Raw genomic sequence first — 25,561 nt, forward strand, 5'->3', positions numbered from 1 at the left:
AAAAGAGGAAGAATCTAAGCAAAATGGATGGATACAGTGGCTGCTACGGTGGCCACCACAATGGGTTCAAACATCAGAACAACTGTGAGGATGGCAGGACTGGGTAGTCTGGTTGTGTTGTGCAGAGGATGGCTATGAGCTGGAATAGAATCAGTGGAACTTTCCAACCACAACAAAAGCAACAACGCCAGTTAAAAAACATCTATAGTTTTTTAATATGAGGGGTTCACAAATACAACGACCCAAGTAAAGTGTGTGATGTATATTGGACAATAAATATTTTCTATCAAATGTTATGATCAATGGCCAGTCCATATTATTTAGGGAATTTATTATCAGCATCTTTCTAAAATGTAGTATTTTTTAAATAAAATCTGCTATTTTGGTATTTTTTAGGAGACAGAAAATATAAATAAGTAACTTGAGTAATGTTTACTAAGTGAATGTGCCAGCCCCCTGAACCTCCTCCTGCCTCTTTGCCTATCACATCCATGATTCTGACTTCTGTATCCATAGATTAATTTTTAAAAATGATTTTATGTGAATATACTCATCATAACCACACCATCATATAAACATACAGATATTTTTCAGCACTCAGGTGGTTCCTTACCGTCCAAAGGAACTCTTTTGACCTTTTACAGTAAGTTTGGCTTTGGATTTTATCATTGGAATGATAAGGAGCATACGATATATGTTCTTTTATGACTGGCCTCGTGTACTTATGCTCATGCTTACGTGGTCCATTATGTTGCTATGTATAACAGGGGATAATTTGCATTCCTAATTATACTGCATTTCATGACACATTTCTGATGCCATATATTAGAGTGAAAGTGTTTAAATGTGTTACTTTTAGTTGCTGTTTGTACTAAGTGCAATACAATAGGTTCCAACTCATAGCTGCCCGATGTACAACAGGATGAAGCATTGCCTGTCATCATCAAAACTGCTTGCACGTTTGAGCCCGTCGTGGCCGCTGTTGTATCTATCTAGCTATCTTGCCCAGAGACTCCCTCTTTCGCTCTGCTCCTCTACCAAGTAGGATGTCCTTCACCAGGGTCTGGCTTCTCCTGACAACTTGTCCAAAGTATGTGAGACCGTGTCTCACTATCCTTGCCTCTGAGAAACATTATGGTTGTACGTCTTTCAAGACAAATTTATTTGTTCTTTTATTTGTCCATGCTATTTTCAATATTCTTCTCCAGCACCATAATTCAAATGCATGAATTCTTCATTAGGCCTCCTTATTCAATATCCAACTTTCACAGACATAGGAGGCAAATAAAAATACCATGACTTAGGCCAGGAGCACCTTAGTCTTTAAGGTATATCTTGTTTTTTTATACTTTAGATAAGTCTCTTTTTAAAAATTCATTTTATTGGACTCTATACAGCTTTCATCACAAGCCATCCATCCATCCATCCATCCATCCATCCATCCATCCATCCATCCATCCATCTATCCATTGTGTCAAACACATTTGTACATTTGTTGCCATCATCATTTTCAAAATATCTTCTTTCTACTTGAGCCCTTGGTATCAGCTCCTCATTTCCCCCCTCCCTCATCCTCCTTCTCTTCCCTCACTCTTGATAATTTATGAATTGCTATTATTTTTTCATGTCTTGTACTGGCCAATGTCTCCCTTCACCCACTTTTTGTTGTCCATCCCTCTGGGAGGGGGCTATATGTAAATCCTTGTGATCTTTCTACCCCCACTTCCCCCTTCTCCTGCTTGTATCACTACTCTCATTACTGGTACTGAGGGGTTTATCTGTCCTGGATTCCCTGTGTTTCCTGCTCTCATCTGTACCCATGTACATGCTCTGGTCTAGCCGGATTTTTAAGGCAGAATTGTGATCATGATGGTGGGGAGGAGGAAGCATTAAAGAACTCGAGAAAAGTTGTATGTTTCATTAATGATATACTGCACCCTGACTGGCTTATCTCTTCCTTGTGACCCTTCTGTGAGGCTATGTCCAGTTGCCTACAGATGGGTTTTGAGTCTCCACTCTCCCTCATTCACATTGATATGATTTTTTGTTCTAGGTCTTTGATGTCTGATAACTGATCCCATCGACACCTCATGATCACACAGGCTGGTGTGCTTCTCCCATGTGGGTTTTGTTGCTTCTCATCTAGATGGCTGCTAGTTTATCTTCAAGCCTTTAAGACCCCAGATGCTATATCTTTTGATATCCAGGCACCATCAGCTTTCTTCACCACATTTGCTTATGCACCCATTTTTCCAGGAAGATGAGCATCACGAATGCCAGGTTATTAGATCAAGGTGCTCTTGCATTGAGGGAGTACTTGAGTAGAGGCCCAATGTCTGTCTAATACCTTGATATTTAACATATAAATATAAATAAATAGATCTATTTCCCAATTGTTATACATAAATATATTTACATATGTACATGCCTGTATTTAGACCTCTGTAAAGCCCTTTGCCTCATAGCTCTTTCCTCTATTCCCTTTTACTTTCTGAAGCAAATTTAACTAATGAAATGTACCTTTTGATTTCTTGACCGCTGTTTCAAAAATCTTGGACAACTTCACCTTTTTGTCCATTCATCATGATTTTACCCACTGATATAGTTGAGATGATTTGGGGAAGATTTTTTTATATTGAGATGTAATCTACACCGATGGCTCCAATCCTTGATCTACATCAGCAAGTGCTTCAAATCCTTACTTTCAGCAAACAAGGTTTTGTCATTTGTATAGCTAAGGTTGTTAATAAGCCTCCCCACAATCCTGATGTCAAGTTCTTCCCCATATAATCCATTTTCACTAATTATTTGCTTAGCCTACAGATTGAATTATGTATGGTGAGAGAGTATAACCCAAACACACACCTTTCCTGATTTTAAACCATACATTATGTCCTTGTTCTGTTCATACAATTGCCTCTTGATCCATGTATGAGTTCTGCACGAGCACAATGACGTGCTCAAGGTCATCCGTAATGTTTTATGACCCAGAGAGTCAAACATTAGACTACTGTCATAGGCAATAAAACACAAGTAAACAGCTTTCTGGTATTCTCTGCTTTCAGCCAAGATTCATCTGACATCAGCAACGACATACGTGATCCATGTCCTCTTCTGAATCCGGCCTGAACCTCTGGTAGCTCCCTGGCAATGTATTGCTGCAACTGTTGTTGGGTGATCTTCAGCAAAATTCTAATTGCGGGTGCTATTAATGATATTGTTCTATAATTCAAGCTTTTCTGTTTGATCACCTTTTTTTTTTGGAACGGGTACAAATATAGAGCTCTTCCTGTCAGTTGGCCAATCAGCTGTCTTCCCAATTTCCTGCCATAGATGAGTAAGTACTTCCAGAGCATGATCAGCTCGTTGAAACGTTTCCATTGATATTCCCTCTATGCTTGAAGCCTCCTTTTTGACTAATAATGTCAGTGCGGCTTGAGCTTCTTCCTTCAGTACCATTGGTTCTCTATCATACACTAGCTCCTGAACTGGTCGAGTGTCCATTAGTTCTATTTGGTACAGCGACTCCCTATTTGTTCCTTTTTTTCTTTTGATGCTTCCTTCATCGTTCAATCTTTTGCCCATGGAATCTTTCAATATTACAACTTGAGGCTTTACTCTTTTTCTTGAGCTCTTTCATTTTAAGATCTGCTGAGAGAGTTCTTCCTCTTTGGTTTTCTAACTCCTGGGTTGGACACATTTCATTATAACACTTTACCTTTTCTTCTTGAGCTATGCTTTAAAATTAGATTCAGTGCTTTGACTTCATTTCTTCCATGTGCCTTTATGACTAAGAACTCTATGACTAAGAACAAATTTCAAAGTCTCTTCAAACATCCACTTTGATCTTTTCCTTCACTCTGTCTTCTTACTGACCTTTCGCTTTCTTCATGAATCATGTTCCTCATGTCTTCCCATAGTGCACCATGTCTTCATGCCAATAGTGTTCAATGTAGCAGATCTTTTCTTAAGGTGTTCTTAAAATTTAGCAGTGCTAGAAAGAAGGTTGCATGTTGGCTCTTGAGACTTGTTTCAATATTCTTCCGTTTCAGAAGGAGCCCTGATGGGATAGTGGTTATGTATTGGACTGCTAGCTGGAAGGTGAGCCGTGTGAAACCACCAGTCACCCTGTAAGAGAAAAACAGGGGGTTTTCTACTTCGGTAAACTGTTGCAGTTTTGGAAATTTGTGGGGGAGTTCTACCCTGTCCTACTGTCATTCTGAATTGACATGAACTTGATGGCAGTGAGATTTGTTGTTGTTTTTTGGTAACCTCAACTGACTTGTCAACAATTAATGGGTTTTTTTTCACATGTGGTGCCTGGTTTTAACTGCTGATATTTGGGCTTCTGCGTTGTTTCTTCCCATAGGTGCAGTCCATTTGATTTCTGTGTATTGCATCTGGAGAAGTCCGTGTGTATAATTAACTTTTGTGTGGTGGAAAATATATTTGCTATAAAAAATCATTCATTTTATAAAATTCTACTATGTGATCCCTAGCTTCTTTTCTATCACCAATGCCATGTTTTCCAACTTTTGTTCCTTCCTCTTGGTTTCCAATTTTCTTCATTCTAATCGTGAACCAACATGAGTGCATCTTGATTGCACATTTGGTAAATTTCAGACTGAAGATTTTAGAATTCTTCGATTTTTGCATTTAGTGATTGGTTCATAGTTTGAATAATAGTCGTATTGATTTGATTTCTTTGAATTTATATACATAACAGAGCATTACAATTAAAGATAAATCTTGTCTAGTCCTCCTTTATGATGATAAAGGCAAACCATTCCTCTTGAATCGGTCACTCCTGGTGTAGTAGACCATACAATTTCCTGATTCAAAATGACCATACTCGTCCAGTTCAGCTCATGAATGCCTCGGATATAAATCTTTATTTGTTCCACTTCTTTTTGGACAACATCCAATTTTCCTAGATTCATCCTTTGTGCATTCCAAGTTCTGATAATTAGTAGCATTTTTCAGCTGGTTCTTCTCATTTTGAGTTGTGCCCATGCCATTGAAGGTTCGAAAACCTTACTCCCACATGCTTTACTCCTTTTACAGCTTTATGGTTGGCCCTGCTGTGAAAAGGCAGCTTTTCGTCAGTCAGGTTTTGAGTGTCTTCTGCTCTGAGAGGCTTATCTTCTGGCACTATCTCTGACATAGTTCTACTTCTCATCATTATGTCTTCAATATCTGACAAGGTTTCGATGCTATCTGTATGGTTTTTAGCTGCGAATTCTCTAAAGTCAACAGCCTATTCCTTCTTCACTCTGTTTCTGTTCTTCGTCTGGAAGGTTCTCTGAAACCTCTCCGCTTTGGTTTCAACCTCACCACTGCTGTTTAAAATACCAGTGATCAGCAACACACACCATGGTACTTCAAACTGACCCACAGATGTCAGTTAGGCTTAGTATATAATGGCAATTCGTTTTCAATCTGGTATCCATTTATACCTCAGTCATACATGGGAGTTTGAGTTCTACATTCTCACCAATGCACATGAGTGCAAGTTCTTAAATTTTTTTTGTCATGCTGTTGAGTGTGTGGTGGCATTTCACTGTGCTTCTCAGTTACATTTACTCTGATGATTGAGAACCTGAGCTATTTTCATATTTAATGGCCATTTTCGTTTCCTTTTTAGTAAAGTACCGGCTCAAGTCTCTTGCTCACTTTCCTGTGGGATTATCTGTCTTTTTCTAATGGATTTAGGGTAGTTCTTTAAAAACAAATGTATTATGGATACAAGTCTTTTTTTTTTTACATAAGAGTTTGTATGAAAATATATTTTCCCAATCCGTAGCTTGCCTTTGTTCTCCTACTATGCCTGTACTGCTGTTGAGTATGGTCCTTTTAGCACCATGTCTCCATTTTGTGATGTATTATGCGCCCTACCTCCTATAGCTGTGCATGAGGAGCTCTGTAAGGCCATGGTTATGAGTTGGGCTGCCATCTGCAAGGTTTGAGACCACCAGCTGCTCTGTGAAAGAGGGGGCTTTTTAGTTGCACACAAAGACATAGTCTCAGAAGCTGGCGTATAGGGCTCTGGAGAGCCACTATGAGTCAGCAGTGACTGGACTCCAGAGAGTGATCTCTGAGGATATAGCGCTCCATTTGCTCCATTTCCATGTGCGTTATTTGATGCAAATGAGGCAGGATTAACACGAGGCCACTCTTGAGCCCCTATTTTACAGGAAGGTATGACTTAACTCACCACCTTTTTTTTCTTTGGGAGTGGAGTTTGCAAATTAGCTGTCATCTTTGTTACCTGTGTGAAACTAGGAAGGCAGTTCCCTGTTTTAAGAGGTTCCTTTATTATGCAAACCACCAGCTTCTTGCTTAATTAAGAAAAGCAAGAGGATAGGGCAAAGGAGTGGTTGATATTGAACCTGGGCGACCTAACAGGCACAGCATCATCAGCATGCCCTCTACCCAGCCCTTTGGCGCCATAATGGCAGAAACCACAGCTCCAGGCAAACCCCAGAGGTGGGCAAGGAATTATTTTTGTGACATTCCCTTTTTGACTCAATATGCACAAAGATTAGTGCTGCATCACCGAGTGATGACTACTGATCAGATGCCAGTTTCTTCCCTTAAAAGACTCCCAGCTCAGGACTTAAGGAGACATCATGGTGCTGTCAATTGGTGTACTCATTTGCTTGGCTAGCCAAATCAGACCTTCTTCTGCCATCTTTCCCTGTCCTGTGTTTCTGTAGCCCTGAGCAGCTTCGACAAAGATTTTTCTCTTGCTCTCGATCCCGAGACTGACTCAATCCTGGCTGACCTCTGCTTCGTGGAGATTGAGTCAGCAGCTTACTACCTGAACTGGTTCACCAGTCTTTACAGCTTGGTGACTCAATAGTCCACGCGGTGTGAGTGAGAACCCTTTAGGTGGACACCTAAATTATGGATTTGGGACCTGTCTGCCTCTACAACTTCATAGGCCATTTCCTTGATGGTTTGTGAGCTCTGTGATATGTTGAAGGAAATTATGGTACCCTGTGATGTGAGGGAAAATACCGAGGGGGTTGATATGAAAAAATGACGGCATGGTAGAACAGTTTGAAGACATCAAATATTTAGGATGTATTCAACCTTATAATGATTCTTCTAAAAATTATTTTTGCAGTACATTTGATAAAAAGAATTTCTTAATTTAAATAGGATACAAGTTATTAATTTTTATCTTGTGGTTGGTGCTCTTCATGTCCTATTTAAAAATTGCTTCCTCCTTCATGGTAAGAAGGTGCTTTCCCATGTGCTAGATATTTTTTTTAACCTCTCTTTTCTTTTCTTGGCCTAAGTTGATTTGGGTAAATGACTTGAGTTTGGCTCATATTCAATTTTTGTTTTGTTTTTCCCTCCGGTGTTCTAATAAACTCAGCACTGATTGTTTCAAAGGCCACCCTTTCCCTACCTCAAATAACGATATCATTTTCAAACACATGGTTATAACACAGGCAGGGAGTCTACTCTGGGTTCTATTCCATTGGTTTAGTTGTCTGCTTCTTCTGCATCAGTAACCCAAAACCAAACCAGTTACTGCTGAGTTGATTCTAACTCATGGCAACCCCATTTGTGTAGAGCAGAATTCTTACAGAGGGTTTTCCAGGATCTCAAGTTGACGCAGCTTACCATGTATCTCTTTTGTTTAATGGGCAGAAAACTCAGGAGCAATTCAATAATATTATTTGGGATTTTTGTATAATAGCATTATATCAATCAAACTTGTCTAATTGAATTATTAATTTTAATGGGTATTGTGTACATTTAAAATATGTGTAAAAGCATAAAATCTATAAATAATGACAACTGTATACAATTAGGAATGACTTAAGTTTCTTAAAATTCCAATTTTGAGAATAGACATATTTTTTACAATAACATCTAAAATAAACTGAAAAAATTTTATATCCTCTCAGAATATTTAACTTGTGACTTTGTGTTTATATTGAGTAAATAAACCTATGTCTTCCAAGCAATACCTATTTTTGTTCACAATAAAATTTGAAATAAAAATAAACTCCCAAATTTCATACACTAAAGGAAATTTCCTTTGCATTTTACATGCTGAGGTAAAAAGTAATCTCCCAGAACAAAACAACAAGACAATGGAAAAGTAATGATGAGACTGTACTTATAAAGAGAACATGAAGCATTTGCTGATGAAGATGAAGGAACGCTGCCCTCAGTATGAAGTACAACTTAATGTAAAGAAAATCAAAATCCTCACAACTGGACCTATAGGTAACATCATGAGAAACATAAAAGATTGAAGTTGTCAAGGACTTGATCTTGCTTGGACCCACAATTAATGGTCATGGAAACAGCAGTCAAGATCAAAGGACCACTTGCATTGGGTAAATCTGCTGCATGAGAGCTGTTTTTCTTTTGAGAACTCTTTAAGACACTGGGAAGCAAGGATGTTACTTTGAAGAGCAAGGTGCCTCATATGAATGTAAAAGTTGGACATTGAATAAGGAAGCCCTAATAAGAATTGATGAATTTGAATTATTGTGATGGAGAATACGGAAAACACCATGTGCCAAAAGAACAAACTTGTGCAAGAGGTACAGCCAGGATGTTTCTTAGAGGTAACGATGGAAAGATTTAAAAAATCATTTTATTGGGGGCTCTTACAGCTCTTATCACAACCCATACATACATCAATTGTGTCAAGCACATTTGTATATGTGTTGCCATCAACATTTTCAAAGCATCTCCTCTCTACTGGAGCCCTTGGCATCAGATCCTCATTTTCCCCCTCTGTCCCCGCCCTCCCTGAACACTTGATACTTTACAAATTATTGTTATTATTTTGTCATGTCTTACACTGTCTGACGTCTCCCCTCATCCACTTTTCTGTTGTCCATCCCCCAGGGAGGGGTCACATGCAGATCCTTGTAATCAGTTCCCCCTTTCTACTCCACCTTCCCTTCACTCTCCCAGTATCGCCACTCCAACCCCTGATCCTCAGGGGTTCATCTGTCCTGGATTCCCTGTGTGTTCCACTTCCTATCTGTACCAGTGTACATCCTCTGGTCTAGCATGATTTGTAAGGTAGAATTGGAATCATGATAGTGGGGGAGGGTGCGGGGGGAAAAGCATTTAAGAACTAGAGGAAAGTGGTGTTTTATTGTTGCTACACAGCACCCTGATTGGCTCGTCTCCTCCCCACAACCTTTCTGTAAGGGAATGTCCAGTTGTCTACAGATGGGCTTTGGGTCCCCACTTCACACTGTCCCTCATTCTCAATGATATGACTTTTTGTTCTTTGATGCCTAATCCCTGATCCCTTCGACACCTCAGGATCACACAGGCCGGTGTGCTTCTTCCATGTAGGCTTTGTTGCTTCTGAGCTAGATGGTCGCTTGTTGATCTTCAAGCCTTTAAGACCGCAGACACTATTTCTTTGGATAGCTGGGAACCATCAGCTTTCTTCACCACATTTGCTTATGTACCTGCTTTGTCTTCATTGATAGTGTCGGGAAGGTGAGCATCAAGGAACACCAGTTTAATGGAACAAAGTGTTCTTGCATTGAGGGAGTACTTGAGTGGAGACCCTATTTCCATCTGCTACCTTAATGCTAAACCTATAAATATATGCACATAGATTTATTTCCTCATAATCATATATAAATATATTAACATATGTACATGCCTTTATTTAAACCTCTATAGGTCGCTTTTGCCTCCTAGCTCTTTCCTCTATTTCCTTTCACTTTCATCTTGTCACACTATTATGCTCAGCCATCATTTGAGTTTCAGTAATTTCTCTTGGTTAAATTGTCCTTGATCAAGCCCTACCAAGCCTCCTACACCCTGCTTGCCATTGATTTTTGATCACTTGTTGTTCCCTTGTCCCTGGGTTTGTTAACACCCACTTCCTTTCCCCACCTTCCCTTCTACCATGTCCACCCAGAACTGTCAGTCCCATTGTTTTTTCCTCTAGATTGTTCATCCCACCTATCTTATCTAGAGAGACTTGCAGAGATAATAATATGCACAAAAATGAAGAAAGAGCAAAACAAAGCAACAAAAGTAAACAAGATATAACAACAGAAAGAAAGCCTGTAGATAGTTCAAGGTCTGTTTGTTGATCTTTAGGAGTGTTTTCTGGTCCTGTCTGATGGGGTGTCAAACCCTACACCCAAAGTCTATCTTTGGTACTCCCTTGGGACTTCCTTGCTCTGCTCTCCTTGCTGTTCTGTTCTTTTGCACACCCTTTGTGCTTCACCTTGGGGGATGGGCTCAGATTGGGTGCTATTCCCACACTGTCTCCAGTGTTGTCCCCTATAGGGATATGAGTCAGTGAGGGATGTTTTGTCTTTTTGTAGGGTTAGCCATATGGTCCTCTCTGTACATTGGCTGCTCTGAGCAGGGATATCATCCTTGGTGGACCAGGGTGTGCTCCACTCTCTCTTCCTTCCCCTTCATTTGCTCCTGTGTGCTCCGATCAGACATGTTCCTCTCCCTGAGGTTTAGCTTCAGTGCTGCCCTCTGAAGTAATTCTTCTGGGGGGCGAGGGGTGCTGTCCACCTAGTTGTGATTGGGGCAGACCTCTCAGACCTTTCTACTGGTTCCCTGCTTCATGGAGGTAGGTTGCATTCACATCTTGGAACACCGGGTTGAACTCTGGTCCCTCTTTCACTGTGGAGATATAAACAATACCCTTTGGTGAGTTAGTGCCCTGTTCCCCAGCTACCCTTGTATTTTTTTCCTCCACTCCCCTTCCTTTTTAGTTGGATATCATATGTATCCTCGGATTTGGTCTGGCCCCTGCCATACTACCTGGACCTCACCCCAGGAATGTTTGTTTACAGTAGCTTTTCCCCTCTGCTCCTTTTGCATTTTTTTAAAGCTTACCTCAGTGGACTCATGTTGTACTTGTCCTTTTGTGCTTGACTTACTTCACTTAGCATAATAAGATGGAAAGATTTTATCTCACGTACTTTGGAGATATTATAAGGAGAGACCAATCTCTGGAGAAGGATATCTTGCATGGTAAACCAGAGGGGCAGCAAAAAAAGAAAGAAAGAAAGGAAGAAAGAAAGAAAGAAAGAAAAATGGAGGCTTTCTTCAAGTTGGGTGGACACAGTGGCTGTACTGATGAGCTAAGCACAAGGCCAATGGTGAAGGTGCTGCAGGATTGTGCAGTGTTTCATTCTGTTGCGCATTCTGTTGCAAAAGTCGGGACTGACAGTGACAGTTACCAAAACAATACATATGCTAGTGCAGTTTGTGACTGGCAAATGGTTTTCAACATATGTTGCTAACTAAATATAATTGTACAAACACTTTAGAATTAAAAATATTTGTCAATATCAGCTGGGAACATAGCACTTGAAAATGGTAAGTATATGGCTCCTAGGCTTCCTGCGCTTCTCTCCTGTGACCATGTAGACATTGTTAATTAATCAGGATATTCATTGTGATAGGACAGGGTAGAACTGCCCCTTTGGGTTTCTGAGACTGTAACTCTTTATAAGACTACAAAGTTCCGTCTTTTTTCCTCAGAGTGGATGGTGGTTTTGAACTGTTGAACTTGTAGTTAGCAGCCCAATTCATAACCTATACCACCAAAGCTCCTACTTTTTTTTTCTTGATTTTTTAAAGATCATTTTATTGGGGCCTCCTACAGCTCTTATAACAATCCATACATCAATTGCATCAAGCATATTTGTATATATGTTGCCATCATCATTTTCAAAACATTCATATTCTATTTGAGCTCTTTGTATTAGCTCCTCTTTTTACCCTTGCTCCCCTCCTCCCATCCTCAAGATCCCTTGATAAAGTATCAATTACTATTTTCATATCTTACACAGACCACTGTCTCCCTTCCTCTGTGGTTTGTTCCTGCCTCCTCTCCCCACCTTCCCACTAGCCCACTGGTATCAACATTCCCATTTCTTTTCCTGAGGGGATTATCTGACCTGGATTCCATGTGTCCTGAGCTCTGATCTGTACCTGTGTTCATGCTCTGGCATAGCCAGAAGTGGAAGATAAGACTGGGTTCATGACAGTGGGGGGGGGTGTGAAGAAGCCTCAAAGAACCAGAGAAATAGGGTGTGTTTCATTGGTGCTTTACTGCACCCTGGTTGACTCATCCCTTCCATGCGAGCCTTCTATGAGAGGATGTTGCATGTTTACAGATGGTTTGGGGTCTCTGCTCCAACCTCCTCCCCCAATTCTCAACAATATATTATTTGTTTGTGTGTTTTGAGTCTTCTGATGCCTGCTACCTGATTCCGTTGATATCTCATGATGGTACAGGCTGAGGTGCTTCTTCCATGTAGCTTGTTGCTTCTCTGATAAATGGCTGCTTGTTTAGCTTCAAGCCTTTAAGACCCCAGACATTATATCTTTTGATAGCTGGGCACTGTCAGCTTTCATCACCACATTTGCTTGTGCACCTGTTTGTATTCAGCAATTGTGCCAGGAAGGTGAGCATTACAGGATCAGGTTGTTAGAACAAAGTGTTCCTGCACTGGGGGAGGGCTTGAGCAGAGGCCCAAAGCCCACTCACTGTGAACCGTGATTTAATCATACTGTCTCTAAAATGATATCCAGGAAGACAGCTGGCTGGCTGGCTGCCTCCAGCAGGTTTGCTCAGGTAGGCAATTCCTCACTGAGGTAATCTCAGGACTGGACCTAGATTTCACCTTTAGAGTGTAGAAATTTTATTTAATCAGTTATCAGAGAGTTTATCACATCCCTGGGGCTGACTTAAAAAGAAACTAAGAAGAGAGGTTATAAGCTAGAATGCCAATTGGTTAATTTGTAGTAGGTGCATAAATGTTACCAATGTTTAAAAAACAAACAAACAAATAAACAAACAAAGACTCTCTTGTTGCTAGGACCCAGGAGATTTTCTTCCTCATTTCAAGCTGCCTGGGAATCTAAATTAGGAATTAGAGATTTAGTGATTCTGGAGTGAAACCTCAGGTTTGTATCCAGGCCCGGCTACTCTAGTTGTGTGACCTGAAGCATGTTGACTTCAACTTTTAGATCTCAATGTTCTCATATGCATATTGAGGTGTTAGCAAAATAACTAATAGTATTATTCAACAAACTCATACATATACATCATTCAATAACTTAGAATAAATGGCATTTTAAGTACTCAGTAAAAGATTATTGGTTCAGACTTAGCACAGAGGGAGTAGAATATTCTAAGTACTGTTTTGTCCAGATAATGGAAAAGCTTCAAATTTCCTGTGCTCATTTTTAGATGCCAAAAACATCTCAAGTTCACCTGATAAAAGATGTCACTTTTCGTTGGATAATTTTTAACAATTCTAAATTCTGAAATATGGAGTCTCCATTTTCTATATTAATATCCACTTCCACTTTTTTTCTTTCTGAAGTGGTCACCATAAAATTAGATATGGTAAAGCATTCGGTTATAACTTTGAAAAAATGAGTCACATTATAACCCTGAGGATAGAGGTTGGTTCTCTGGGTTAGTCAGCAAACTCAGAGTCCTTTGGTCTTCTGATTGGTCTCAGGGGATACTTTGACCTTTTTGATAAGGCATTAGAAAAGGCAAGGCGGAGCACCAGGGTATGGGTGTGCATAATTTTATTGTGATTACTAGAGGTGAAATTGAGGAGAAGAAGTGCCTCTTTCCTGAGTGGTTGTTGTATGTCACAGACACTTTGTATGTGCTGTCCGCTAGTCTTCATAATGACCACACAACCTTGGTTTAAAAAAATATATAAATATCTCTATCTACTATATCTATATCTATATCTATATCTATATATATATATCTATATATATATATATAGATATATATATATAGCTTTTATGCGCAAAGTGCATAGTAGCTGACCAAGTCTTAAGATTTCCACAGCTAGTATGTGGTTGATTCGAACATTTGGTAGATTTGAAACCAGATCCATTCTCTGTAAGGGCCCTATGTCCCCTCTCCTACATCTAATAGGCTTTGGGGAGCTAGATTTTCAGAAGGTAATAGCTTTCCTGACATCATCCCAAAGATCATGAAGACTCTAGACCAATTGGTGTGATTATAACACCTTCACCCGTGTCTTTGAATATTAGGAGACAGCTGTGAGGAAATCCAGTAGAGTCTCATGGAACATATGGTGACATTATTTAAGCCAGTGGCTCTCAAACTTGAGCCGTCATTGGCTTCACCATCGGGCTTGTGAAAATATCGATGGCTGGGGCCCATCTCTGTGGATCAACTGGGTCTGCTGAGAGGCCTGAAAATTTCCATTTCCAATAAGTTGTCGAGGGCTACTGATACTGCTAATTTCAACAACAAGAAAAACTAGGAGGGGGAGATGATGGGACAAATAATTGGCCAAAGGATTACAAACAAAATGAAAATTTTATTTCCCATATCCTCGGTTTTTCAGACTCCATATTTTGTTCCTTATCATGCTTATTACCAACCTAATGCACTCATTAATTGTGGAAGTGGTGAAGATATGGTTGGGCAGAGGCATGGCAAGAAGGGCCGAGGGGAGAACAAGGAATCAGACAGCAGCTCTGTTCCCCTCCTGCGTCTGGATGCCCTTCCCAGAGGTAGGTCCTCTCACGGCCTGGCTCTCAACAAGGAAGAATGGACCAGATTAGAAGCATATCCGGCAGAAGACCCTCTTGACTTTTCCCAAGAGGAGAAATCTGGAAAGCCAGGCCTCCAGCACAGAAAGTTACACTGCAGAATTAGCCCTTGTTTCTGTACTGATATAGAAACGAAGACAAGTCTGACAGTTTTGATCAAATTGCTCCCCATACAGCCCCTAACCAAATAGCAAAACAGGACCAAAGCCAGAGAGGAGATTCTTAGGATTTATTTAAAAATAGACTTGGAAACTCACGTGGGGGAAAAGGTGCGTGAGGAAAGCAAGTAACTTACTTTACTATTTACTATGCAATATTATACTTGGAGTCTGGAATTTGATTTGAAGTAGATAGTGAAAAATATTTCCTTCTTAACAGATTGCCCTTGGGTAGAGAAGAATGCCAACAAACATAAGGAAAAACAGTTATCTGAAATTATCTGCCTAGCAGAGGTGTTTATTTTTATATCTCTTGAGTTTCATATGTTGTGTTAGGTGAAAATAATAATGATTAATTTCATTATTCTTTACTGAGCAACAGGTTTGCAAGATCCCTGTGAGGCCCTGCTTTTCTTGGCTTTGAAGGAGAAAGGTTGATATTTGATGTGTTAGTCGTTTTGAGAGACACCATCCTGCTAATTCATGTGCAGCACCGTTTCTTGAGCATCTAGTGTGCTCCGGGCTTTGCTAAGAGTTGGCAGGAAAGCAGTGAGAAAAATGCTTACCTTGAAGAAGCATTGACTCTCCGTTCTGTGGTCTACTAGTTATATGGTACTTAACTCTGTAGGGCCTGGACTCACGTCTTACAAATGTGATACTTAGTTCATGTGCTTGGTTCAAAATGGCTTCAAACTATCAAGTGCCATGAATGCATTTGAGCTACATTCTCTCGGCATTTCTACACAACCTCTATTCTGTGGCAGGGGTTAGGACAGTGCCAGGCACATAGTGGATGCTCATTAGTCATTTGTGAGAGGCAGGGAAGAAATGGAGTATATTATGTTCATCCTTGATATTCACATTTTAGTTTCTATTCTCCCAGAATAAAGGTATATTTAGGGATAAGGTAATACATTAACTGTGGAAAAGCACGATCTGAACTGTGCCTATCTTAATCTACTCTTGGATAGGACTGGGCACAGACTCATATTCTCCTACTAAATGGCTATTGCACCTCGAGGGATCGCTTTATCATTGAATTGCAACTTCTTTGGGAAAATGGGCACAATAAGCCACTGTGCACCTCACTGGTTTGTTCTGAAGTTCAACAAAGATAGTAGATGCCTTGAACACTGGAAAATGGGATCCAGAGGAGGTCTTTTCTCATCACTGTTTAAACTTACACCTGTCTCTCTTCAGCGAACTGTTTTAAAGGAGGTTTTATTTTGTGGTTATCTTGCTAGAGTGCTACTCTCTCATGAACTCAAGGAACTATTCAATGAAAGTTGAAAACAAGATGTTCTTAAACAAAAAAAAACATGACCTTCCTAAACACGTGTAGCAGGAAGCCCACAGTAAAACAATAGGTGGCAATAGACGGGAATGCAGATGTAAAAGAGAGAGAAGGAATAAGCAGCCACTGAGGAGGACAGGAAGGGCAATAGGCGACTGATGATCAGGAGGCCATACTTGATGATGGAGCTGATCAAAGCCACATTCTGTTGCTATAGCAAGATCCTGATCTTACTTGGTAGAGATAGAGATGGCTTGGTTTATTGCATGGCCTTGGTCTTCTCTTTCTTCAGTGTTGGTTTTTATGTGACAAGAGCATCTCTTTGCTAACTTCAATGTGAGCTATGCTCTATTCTTATACATAAGCCTCAACAAGAGGTGACTCTTCAAACATCTATAGAGCCCCGGCAGGGTACATAAAAAAGTGAAAATTGCAGATGAAAGAAATAGTGAGTTCTGGGAACTGGACAAACTTAAGAACACATAACTGAGCTAAAAGTAGAAGCTGACCCAGTTATTGGCAGCCATTCTAGAAAATAATTCAGTTTTTTTTAAATTCATCTAATTTATGACAAGCAGGAAACCTGCATTTTTAAAGGGAAATCTCCTCATATTCAATTTTCAAGAAAATCTCCTACTATAAATTAATTAAAATCATTTCACAAAATTGTAGACAGTCAACAAAACATCTTTCTGATTTACTTGTTTGCAAATTATGGCTTATATCATAGTATGTATCTTAAAGAAGCTTTTACTAATTTGTGTGACTCTCTTATAAGAACATTAAGTTAAGCCAGATATAGCCACCTACTATCTCAGAGTACCCCAGGCTCTTGGTTCTTCTTTTATTCATCAGGTGCAATAGTAATAAGTTTGGGCTCAGGATCCAGATACCTTAGACTCAGCTCTCTGTTTCAGCACATCCTTGCTGTGTGACTTCGAACCTGACACTTAACCTTTTAAGCTTTGTGTGTCTAATCTAACATGGAGATAACTTACAGTTTTTCTTCAGGCGGGGATTGTAAAAAGTAAACATATGTTATTCAATTGTATGATTTGTAGAAAAAGTGACAATAAAATAACAAAAACTATATAATTTTTGGTGTCATTGTTGGCACACAGTGACCATTGAATGAACATGAAATATTTCTGTTATACATACTAGTCAAACTCTTGGATAGTTTTTTTAGAAATGCATTTTACTGTAAAATAGCAAGACTTTGATTTTATATCCCAGAATCCTAGGAAAAGTATAGGTCCTCAGATACTGGATGTTGATACTAACTACCATCACCACACCACCACCATCATTATCACCATTGCCATGGCTTCCATTACCACCATTGAAATCACTGTCACCCTTTCCACCATCACCATCATCATCGCCACCATTGCCATCATCATGGCTGCCATCGCCATCGCCATCACCACCATCACAACCATCATCCTTATAGCAACCGTTATTATGCCTGTTGCCATGGCCATGGCTGCCATTATCTATCGCCAGCATCAGACCATCTTCACTAGCTCGCATTACCAGGGAGCCATGGTGTACTAGTTCCCCTGTAGTGCTCGCTCCCGCGCGCTCTCCTCCCTCCTCTCTCCATCATGGCCATTGAGATGATTCCTACTGGTACCAGTGCAATCGGACAGAGCAGAGCTGCCTCTGTGGGTTTCTGAGACTGCAACTCTTTATGGGAGTAGAAGGCCTCCTCTTTCTCACACAGAACAGCTGGTGGTTTTGAACTATTATTAACTAGAAGTTACTCCCTGTCTTACACACTTTATTAATGAAGATGCTGAAAGTATAAATAATTAAAAATCTGGTCAGAGCTTGCCACCAAGGCGTGTAAGAGTGGCGAGTCAATCCCAGGCCTGTTCTTCCCCAGTATAAATAATTAAAAATCTGGTCAGAGCTTGCCACCAAGGCGTGTAAGAGTGGCAAGTCAACCCCAGGCCTGTTCTTCCCCAGTATAAATAATTAAACATCTGGTCAGAGCTTGCCACCAAGGCGTGTAAGAGTGGCGAGTCAACCCCAGGCCTGTTCTTCCCCCGAACTTGAGCTGTTTTTCTTCTCCTCTGCTCATGATCCATGTGGGAGATGGAGGGGTAGAAGTTACAGATGGCACAACTGAGCTCAGATGGGTTGGTGTCCTGAATGTGTGTCCCTTTGCTTTTGGTGCTCTGTTATAATTTTGTCTTTTCCAGATGCTGATAGCAGTGTATTTATACCTGAGACCTGACAGTCTGTTTATCCAAATAGTCCCTGCAAAAGTTCCAATTATGGTTCTGCCACATCGCTGAAGGCTAGTGGCAGAAAGCCTGAGAGAAGCTATTTATGCTGTTTAGAGAGAAAACATAGCAAAACACCATTCTTTGAGAGGGGGGCCTGGGTGGGGGTAGAGAGAGCCATGTTATGAGGGAGGTCAATGCCAAATTAGATGCTGGCCACTTCTAAGTTCCTATCATTAAAAAAACTAAACTAAAACCAAGCCTGTTCTCCTTGAGTCAATTTTGACTCATGATAAGGCCATGTGCCTTAAGCAGAAGTGTTCCATAGGGTTTCTTGGCCATAATCCGAAAAATCAGATTGCTTCATCTTTCTTTGATGGGACAGCTGGCTAAAAGAGAGTACCAATCACTTGTGCCACCTATGGCCTGATTGCTCCTTAGAGGCAAGGATGGTGAGACTTCATCTGACATTCTTTGGATGTGTTGTCAGGAGAAGCACATCATGAGTGGAAGAGTAGAGGGGCGGCCAAAAAGAGAAAAGTCCTCCAAAAGTGGATTGACGTGGGTGGAGGTGGTGGTGCAGCAGTGGGTGCAAGCATGGGAACAGTTGTGAGGATGGTGAGGGCCGGGGGGTGTTTTGTTCTGTTGCACGTAGCATCGCTATGGGTCAGAACTGAATTGACGGCAACTAACAACAACATGGAAATTTTATGTTCTCAGTCACAGCTACTTTTCCTAGAAAATTAATGGATCATTGGTATAACTAATTAGAAATGCCTATCTTGTATGACTACTAAAAGCAGGGTTCTCTACCCTTAATTTATAATCTCTTCTATCTACCTCACCACCCAGACAAGTTAGTTCAGTCTCAGCCTGCCAGTCGGCAGTGAGGAAACAGCTATTGAGGGTAGGGCCCCATGGTGAGCACCAGAGAGTTTGAACATGAGTTTCAGAAACCTTGGCTTTTGAACAGAGCTGAGTATGCTTTCAGACTGAAAGAAGAGATTAAATCAAATCTGAAACTACGGGCTGGGCAAGGAGGGAGGGGCTGTGTCTGATAGCTGGATGTTCTATGTTCAAGTGTGGAGTTATGTTTTCAAGTGACTAGGTGGAAGTGAAAGAACTTAATCAGCAGAGGAAATGTAGCCTAGAGGGAAGCTGATTTGCTCTGTAAGCATGAGCCTACCACTTGATCTGTAGTCAGATTGTCTGGACTGGAGTCTCAGTTTTGCTGGACACTAGTTATGCAATTTGGTTAGACTGGTTAATCCCTTTAAACCTCAGTTTCCTTTTTCCTGAAATGAAAGTAATAGTAACTTTCTTGCAGAACTGTCATCCGAATTAAATGTGATAACGAATGCATACAAAGTCCCTAGGTCTCATCCTGGCATATAGTTAGTGCTGAATAAATGTTAAACTTGGTAGTGTAAGGTCAGCAGTTCAACCCCCCCGACATTCTATGGGAGAGAGATGAGGCTTTCAGAACCTGTAAAGATTGATTCAAAGAAGCATCTCTAGTCTGTCATGTAGGGTTGCTATGAGACCCAATCAACTTGATAGCAGTGGGGTTATTTTTATAATAATTATAAGATATGTTAATAATAATTACCATGTTCTAGGGCTCAGTGGACAGTCTTGCTATTCTTGTAGCTAGAATTACTCTAGATAACCTCATCCTTTCATGTCTTCACAAGGCTCAGTTCTTCTGCAGAACACTAGAGTCATACATAGGAGGGGGTGTCCAAAAACACATTTTTTTCAAAGTTATGTATTAAAATTTTTTTTACAAAATAACCTTATCACCTTCAAAGTACTCTCCATTACACTTAATATGTTTGTCAAATCTGCTATTATATTCTTGTAAAGATTTCCCAAACTCATCTGTTTGGATGGCTGACAGCACCTCCCTCGTTTTCTTCTTCATCTCTTTTACATTGTCAAATCGATGTCCTTTCAAGTCTGATTTCATTCACAGAAACAAAAAGAAGTTGCACTGAGTGAAGTCAGTTGAATAAGGTACGTGGGGGCATAGTGTTGTTTTTTTTTTGTGCCAAAAATTGGTGCACTGAGATGGCTATGTGAGCAGGTGCATACTCGTGGTGGCAAAACCAGTCCCCTGTCTGCCACACATCAAACCTTTTTTTGGCCACACACTGTTATGTAATCTTTTCAGAACCTTTAAGTAGAATGCTTGATTCACAGTCTGACCTGGTGGGATGAACTCCAAATACACTATGAGCTGACATTTCCATATATTTGGGAAGTTGAGGGATGTACAGAAGGAGGTTTTTCATCAATTGACATTTCACTTTTTGAAACAAAGAAATCAGTTTTACACTTGAGTTTTTCCCATAGCACTGTTCTTGTAAACTGTGTTCAACATCAAAAGAGTTTCTGTGGTATTTTTCCCATGCAGAAAACAAAAATTCACAGCCGCATGCTGATCTCTTCAATCGGTCATCACAAAAATTGAGGTTTGAGTGAAACTGTTTTTATAAAAAAAATTCACTATGACCACAGTGAAACTTCCCAGGTGATGTCACTGGGTGCACTTCAGAGTGAGTGCTCGATGCTCGCCTAGCAGGACAAATGCATAGTATGAAAGCTCTGCCCAGCAGAACGTTTTCTGTTTTTTGGGAGGGCGGGGGTAGGTTGGGATACCCCCTCATATATGCAGAGGCTTAAGAAATCATGGAAACATTCTATTATCATTCAACTGCATTTTTTCCCCATGAACTTTCTAAGGACCCCTTGGATGCTACATATAGCTGACCCTTGAACAACATGGGTTAAACTCTGTGTGTTCAATTCTATGAGGTTGTTTTGTTTTTAACCCTGTGTAACGCTAATCATCTCTGCATGAGAAGTTTGCCTCACAAGAAAATGCATATCGCAGTAAAAAGTGATCACTCTTGATCTCAAATATTTTTTATCATGCTTAGTGCAATACCCTAAACCTTGACTAGCACCATGGGAAGTGCTCCCAAGAAGCAGAGAGAAGTCATAACATTATGAGACAAAGTTGACTTGAGATGTACTCTAGACTGAAGTTTGTAGCTGTGGTTGCCTACCATTTCAAGACAAAAGAATCTGAAATAAGGACTATTGTAACGAAGAAAAAGGAGAAAAAAACATTGTGAAGCCATTTTTGCATCTGTGTCATTGGGTACTGTAAGGCTTTCAGTCAACCCTTTAGGCTATTAGTAATAAGGTTTGGGGGATAAAGATCTATGGTGTTTCTCAGTGACTTGGGGCTTAGGGGCTGACCTGGTCAATTGCAGACTAGATAGATAGATAGATAGATAGATAGATAGATAGATGGATGGATGGATGGATGGATGGATGGATGGATGGATAGATAGATAGATAGATAGATAGATAGATAGATAGATAGATAGATAGATAGATAGATAGATAATCATTGTTGGGTTGTTAGGTGCTGTCAAAGCAGTTCCCATCCACAGTGGCCCTCGTACACCACAATGAAATCCTGCCTGGTCCTGTGCCTCCCTCACAATTGTGCTAATGTTTGAGCCCATTAATGCAGCTACTTTGTCAATCCTTCTTGTTGAAAATCTTCCCCTTTTTTGCTGCTCCACTACTTTACCACATACGACATCCTTCTCCAGGACTAGTCACCCCTGACAACATATTCAAAGTATTTGCGATGAAGTCTGGACATCCTTGCCTCTGATGAGCATTCTGGCTGAATTTCTTCCGACATAGATTTATTTGTCCTTTTGGAAGTCCATGGAACTATCAATATTCTTCTCTAGCACCAAAATTCAAATGCATTTATTCTTATTTGGTCTTCCTTCTTCAACTTTCCCTGCATAGTCCAACTTTACATACATATGAGGCAATTGAAATATAATGGCTTAGGTCAGGTGCACCTTAGTCTTAAATGAAATACCCTTACTTTCCACACTTTAAAGAAGGCTTATGCAGCTATTGACCGAATGAAACACATTTTTTTTAAATCTCTTGACTGCTGCTTCCATGAGCATTGATTGTGGATCCAAGCAAGACAAAATATGTGACAACGTCAACATTTTCTCCATTTGTCATGATGCTGCCTACTGGTCCAGTTGGGAGGACCTTGATCTTCTTTACATTGAGCTGTAATTCATATGAAGGGATGCAATTCTTGATCTTCAACAGCAAGTGCTTCAAGACCTTGTCACTTTCAGCATGCAAAGTTGTGCCATCTGCGTACTGAATGTTGTAAATAAGCATTTCTCCAAAACCGATGCTGCATTCTTCCGCATATAATCCAGCTTCTCTGATGACTTTCTCAGCATACAGATTGAGCAAGTCTTGTGAGAGGATGCAACCGTGATGCGCACCTTTCTAGATTTTAGGACCTACAGTATTCTCTTGTTATGTTTGCACAAATGCTTCTTGATCTATGTTAAAGCTCCTTATGAGCATAACGAACTGTTCTGTAATTCCCATCTGCTCAAGTATGTTATTATTCATATAGTTGAATCCCTTTGCATAGTCAATAAAGCACAAGCAAACATCTTTCTGGTATTTTCTGCTTTTATCAAGACCTATCTGCCATCAGCAATGATATCCCCTGTTTCATGTTCCTTTCTGAACGTTACCTGCATCCCTATTAGCTTTCTGTAAATGTATGACTGCAACTGTTATTGGGTTAACTTGAGTCAAAATTTACTTTAATGTAATATTAGTGATATTGTTCTATCATGTGAGCAGTCTGTTGGGTCACATTTTTTGGAATGGGTACCAATATGGACATCTTCCTATTGCCAAATAGCTGTTTTCCAAATTTCTTGGCATAGACGAGTGAACACCAAAAATAATTATCTTTCGAGAGATAGCATATGAATAACCCATGGTACTGAAGGAAGACTTTCAAACTACATTGAAAGAATTAGCCAAAAAAGAGTCCAAAGTGGTGTTAACAAACTCCGGGACCAGGGAACAACAACTGGTCCAAAATCGGTGGTGAGGAGGGTATAGGAGGCCTGGTAGGGCTTGAGCAAGGGTAATGTAACCAAGAGGAAATGCTGAAACCTAAATGAAGACTGAGCATGACAGTGGGACAAGAGGAAAGTCAAAGGAAATAGAGGAAAGAACTATGAGGTAAAGGGCATTTATAGAGGTCTAAATAAAGGCATGTGCATATGTAAATATATTTATAATGATGAGGAAACAAATCTATGTGCATATATTTATAGGTTTAGTACTAAAGTACCAGATAGACATTTGGCCTCCACTCAAGTACTCCCTCAAGGCAAGAACACTTTATTCTATTAAACTGACATTCCATGATGCTCACCTTCCTGACAGGATCGCTGGAGACAAATAGGTGCATAAGCAAATGTGGTGAAGAAAGCTGAGGGTGCCCAGCTATTAAAATATATAGCATCTGGGGTCTTAAAGGCTTGAAGGTAAACAAGTGGCCATCTAGCTGAGAAGCAACCAAGCCCACACGGAAGAAGCACACCAGCCTGTGTGATCACAAGCTGTTGAAGGGATCCAGTTTCAGGCATCAAAGAAGGAAAAATCATATCATTGTGTGCTTGCCTTCTGTATATGATCACTGGGGACAAATGGATGCATAACAAGTGTGGTGAAGAAAACTGATGTTGCCCAGCTATCAAAAGATATTGTGTCTGGGGTCTTAAAGGCTTGAAGGTAAACAAGCGGCCATCTAGCACAGAAGCATGAAAACCCACATGGAAGAAGCACACCAGTGTGTGCGATCATGAGATGTTGAAGGGATCAGGTATCAAGCATCAAGGAACAAAACAAAAAATCCCAACATTGTGAATGAGGGGGAGTGCAGGGTGGGGACCCAAAGTCCAATTGTGGGCAACTAGACATCCCCTTACACATGGGTCTCATGGAGGAGATGAGCCGGTCAGGGGACAGTGTAGCAGTGATGAAACATACAACTTTCCTCTAGTTCTTAGATGCTTCCTCCTCCCAAATATCATGATCCCAAGTCTACATTACAAATCCAGCTGGACTGGAGGATGCACACTGGTACAGATGGGAACTGGAAACAGAGGGACTCCAGGAAAGATGAACCCCTCAGGTCCAGTGGTGAGAGTGGAGATGCCAGGAGGGTGGAGAGAAGGTAGGGTAGAAATGGGGAACCGATTACAAGTATCTACATATAACCTCCTCTCTGGAGGTCAGTCAACAGAAAAGTGGGTGACGTTGGACAGTGTATGATATGACAAAATAATAATGACTTGTAAATTATCAAGCGTTCATGAGGGAGGGGGTCTCGGGAGGGAGAGGGAAAATGAGGAGCTGATGCCAGGGGCTTAAGTGGAAAGCAGATGTTTTGAGAACGATGATGGCAACAAATGTGCAAATGTGCTTGACACAATGTATGGATGTGTGGATTGTGATAAGAGTTGTATGAGCTCCCAATCAAATGATTAAAAAAACAAACAAAAACAAGCATCCAGAAATTGATGGAAACCCAAAAAACAAGCATCCAGAAATTGATGGAATACCAATTGAAAAGATGTGTAATATGCCTTTAAAACTCTACAGGTCTCTGGCCCAACTCCTTTGTATCTTTCTCACACTTTCTCCTTGCTCCATCTCTCAGCAACATTAGCTCCATCTTGCTTGATGCTCAAGTGGAAATCCTTGGCATCATCTTTGACTTTTTGGTCTCAATAGACTCCACATCATTCCTCAGCATATATGTCCAATCTGTGTTCAAATATGGCTAAAATCTGACCACCTATCATTGCTTCCACTCCGATCCCAGCCACCCTAGTTTCTTTCCTGGACTCTTGCCATAGAACCTCCCAGCCCTCCCACTGTCCATTCTCATGCAAGAGCCAAAGGGCTCTTGTTAGAATATAAATCAGATAATAAGTTTTATTAAAACTCAAGAGAGATCATTCTCTGTTCAGAACCTTTTAGGGCTTCCTATTTCAGCAAGAATAAAACACAATTTTCTATACGTATAAAAAGATTTTTCATTCCTGGAAAGCTTTTCATTCCTGGACCACTGCTGCCTACCAATCTTGTTACCTACTACCCTCTCCCTTTCTCATTGAACTCTGTATCAAGCACATTTGCACCATAGGACCCTGCATTTCCTGTACCTTCTCTCTGGAGTGCTCTTTTCTTGTCTACACCTATAAGTCACATCTTACTTCCTTCAGTAGCCTGTTCAAATGGTATCAATTGGAGAGGTCTTCCATGTCAATTCTATAATGGGTAACCTCCATTCTTGCCTTCCTATTTTACCTTCTTTTTCTTGATGGAATTTCTCCCATACTGAC

At 40.4% G+C, this 25,561-nt stretch overlaps 1 pseudogene; it reads left to right on the plus strand.

Moving 5' to 3' along the window:
• Nucleotides 1–17,604, plus strand: part of LOC142440148 (U11/U12 small nuclear ribonucleoprotein 48 kDa protein-like) — a 41,141-nt pseudogene extending 23,537 nt beyond the window's left edge.
• Nucleotides 17,605–25,561: the final 7,957 nt, after the last annotated feature.

This window comes from Tenrec ecaudatus, chromosome 2 (genome assembly GCF_050624435.1).
Source record: "Tenrec ecaudatus isolate mTenEca1 chromosome 2, mTenEca1.hap1, whole genome shotgun sequence".
Classification (NCBI taxonomy): domain Eukaryota; kingdom Metazoa; phylum Chordata; class Mammalia; order Afrosoricida; family Tenrecidae; genus Tenrec; species Tenrec ecaudatus.